Here is a 3,345-nt window from a genome sequence, read left to right on the forward strand (position 1 = left end):
TCTTTCTAGAGTCTTTTTCACATCTTTTTTACATCGTGGTAACCTTTGACTGTTTCCCCTTATCGAGCGACTCAAGGGCTGGGGCAAGGGGGAGGTTCTCCATTTAATAACCAGTTTCCCAACTCTAAGGGCTGCGCGATTCAAAGTGAATTTGTTGTGTCCTGCACAATAGCTAAAAAAATCCTTTTCTGCATTTAGCACGGAGAACCAAGGCGGGTGTTTGGCCGCTTGCCTGCCTTATCAGTGTGAAAAGCATTTCATTTCCACAGACCTGGACAAATGCAGTTGGATAGTGAACAAATAACACCAGCGCTGCAGTGACACTAACTTGTTCGGCTCCTTGTAAATTCATTTGCATGGCACACGGCTGCCGTAATAATCCAAACGTCGGCAAGAGGCGTTTGCTTGATTGAGCAAGGAAATATAAATAAATATATATATATATATATTTGCGAGAAGGGTCCAGGTTTCAACCCTGTACCTTGCGAGACGAACAAAGTGCCTTTTACACATTTCAACATAAGCGCGCACTGGCTTTTATTAAGCCCTTTATTTCATTAGAGGGGCTTATTAAAACGTTTCTACTTGGCATTTCGTCTTGGTCCGCAGCCGCTCTACGGCACATAAACCTAAAAATCAGAAACCTAGGCAGACTTCCACACACACCCTTTTTATCTGCAGCATAGTACAAGTTTCCCTGCTGCTGAGCTAAATTTAAAGATTAAGTGTAAAGGTACATAATGTAACTTCAAAGAGCTGCCAAGTGTGGCGACGGCGTTTCTGTGTTGCAGAAATTGTGCACGGGTAGTCCTCACCTTAGGCCAGTGATGGTGAACCTTTTAGAGACTGAGTGCCCAAAACCTGGTCCCACCCCTGCCCCACCCCCACTCCGCCCCCACCCCGCCTGTCCACAGGGCCACTCACTGCCTCCAGGGCCCATCACAGATCACCCAGCAGCGCCATTGTGGCCATACCCTCTGCCTGCGCCCCGCAGCATCAACTGTGCGCGATGGGGTGTGAGGGCAGAGTCTTGTCTACGCTGCTTGGCTGCCATGTCCTTGGCTGCGCTGTTTCACGTGGGCCACGCTCAGGGGTGACTCTCCTCCAAGAAGGCTGCTGGTAGGAGGGGGACGCAGGGGGAGGCAAGGCTGGGGCAATGGCACGTGTGCCCACAGAGAGGGCTCTGAGTGCCGCCTCTGGCACCCGTCCCATAGGTTCACTACCACTGCCTTAGGCCCACGATTGAGCCCAGAGTTTCTGTGGCTAAGCCAAACAGTTCTGCCCCATTTGCCCCACGGTCGTTAAGTGAACCACCGCAGTAGTTAAGTTAGTAACATGGTTGTTAAGTGAGTCCGGCTTCCCCCCACTGACTGTGCTTGTCGGAAGATCACAAAAGGGGATCACAGGACCCCGGGATGCTGCAGCCGTCCTAAGTACAAGTCAGTTGCCAAGCGTCTGAATTTTGATCACGTGACTGTAGGGATTCTGCAGCGGTCGTAAGTGTCATGGTTCCAACAGATGAAACTCTTCAAAAGAACTTCGAGGCATTGTTTACCTTACAGAATCTTTTCTTCGAGTAGCATAATATCGGCACTTACATTTGTTGTTAATTGCGAAGTCATGTCTGACCCATCACGACCCCGTGGACAACGTTCCTCCAGGCCTTCCTGTGCTCTACCATCTTCTGGAGTCCATTGAAGCTCACGCCTCCTGCTTCAGTGACTCCATCCAGCCACCTCCTTCTCTGTCGTCCCCTTCTTCTCTTGCCCTCCATCTTTCCCAGCATCAGGCTCTTCTCCAGGGAGTCCTTCCTTCTCATTAGGTGGCCAAAGTACTTGAGTTTCAACTTCAGGATCTGGCCTTCTAAGGAGCAGTCGGGGTTGATCTCCTCTAAGACTGATCGGTTTGATCGCCTTGCAGTCCAGGGGACTCACAGGAGTCTTCTCCAGCACCGTAGTTCAAAGGCCTCTATTCTTTGGCACTCAGCCTTTCTTGTGGTCCAACTTTCACAGCCATACATTGCAACTGGGAAAACCATGGCCTTGACTATACGCACTTTGGCACTTACAAAATCGAAGCCAAAAACTGAATTCCCCTCTCCTGAGCACATAGTATCAAAGCACAAGTCCCTCCTCCAATTAATAGTCATAAATCACATTCCCCAATTAGCTTGAAATGCAGGCTTCCTCTCCAGTTCTCCAGCCCACCAATTCCTTATCAGCTCTGGTTACAATAACCTTGTTTCTCACGCTAGGTTTAGTGTTGCTATGTCTAGCTGGACTCTCGTTCATGTCCCCCCTACAAGCATCATCTAACTCTAAAAGCAAAAGGTAAAAGATGGCTACATTTCCCTCTGTTGTCAATGCCAAAGCATCCGATGTTAGCAGCGTTGACAACAAGTGTGAAAAACGGTCATAAGTCCCTTTTTTCCCAGTGCTGGTGTTCGAACGGTCACTAAATCAACTGTTGCAATTCGAGGACTTCCTGTATTGTTTTCTAAAGGAAAAGAACTATTTTTGATGGCTGATGAGCCAGTTGAAGCTTTCCTTTTGCCCGGCATCTGTGGGAAGGGACGTGTTGTGGGGAGGAGGGAGAAATACATTCTCTCCGCTTGTGACTTGCTAGAACTGGCCACAGGCAAGAGCAGAGTTTTCAGTTGCTTAGAGAAGTGCTTTTTTTTATTACTCCTGGATGTTGAAGGCTATAAGTGTAAAGCCCAGCCTTTGTTTGCACGTGTATGTATGTGTGGTCTTCGTTCTCTCTTTCCCTCCCTCCCTCTCTTCCTCTCCCTTTCTCTCTTGCTCTCTCTCCTCCCTTCTCTCCCTCTCCCCCCTCCCCCTCTATGTCTCTCTCCCCCTCCCTCCCTCTCCCTTTCTCCCTCTCTCCTCTCTCTCTCCTTTTCTCTCCCCCTCTCCATCTCTGTCTCTCTCTCGCCATCTCCCCCTTCCTTTCTTCCTCTCCCTTTCTCTCACTCTCTCCTGCTTCCTTCTCCCCTCTCTCCTTTCCCTCTCTCTCCATCTCTCCATCTCTCTCTCCCCCTCCCTCCCTCTCTTCCTCTCCCTTTCTCCCTCTCCTGCTCCCTTCTCCCCTCCCTCTCTCACCCGCTCTCTGTCTCTCTCTCCTCCCTCCCTCTCTTCCTCTCCCTTTCTCCCTCTCCTGCTCCCTTCTCCCCTCCCTCTCTCACCCGCTCTCTGTCTCTCTCTCCTCCCTCCCTCTCTTCCTCTCCCTTTCTCCCTCTCTCCTTCTCTCTCCACCTCCCCTGCTCTCCCTCTCTCTCTTTCTCTTGCCATCTCCCCTTCCCCCTCCCTTCCTCTCCTCCTCTCCTTTTCTCTCTCACTCTCTCCT

At 50.4% G+C, this 3,345-nt stretch overlaps 1 long non-coding RNA gene across 1 annotated transcript in view; it reads left to right on the forward strand.

The window, feature by feature from the left end:
* Nucleotides 1–3,345, forward strand: part of LOC107299211 — a 28,162-nt gene that overhangs the window by 10,609 nt on the left and 14,208 nt on the right. The window lies entirely within an intron of this gene.

This window comes from Protobothrops mucrosquamatus, unplaced genomic scaffold, assembly GCF_001527695.2.
Source record: "Protobothrops mucrosquamatus isolate PMUCROS unplaced genomic scaffold, P.Mucros_1.0 scaffold4676, whole genome shotgun sequence".
Taxonomy (NCBI): domain Eukaryota; kingdom Metazoa; phylum Chordata; class Lepidosauria; order Squamata; family Viperidae; genus Protobothrops; species Protobothrops mucrosquamatus.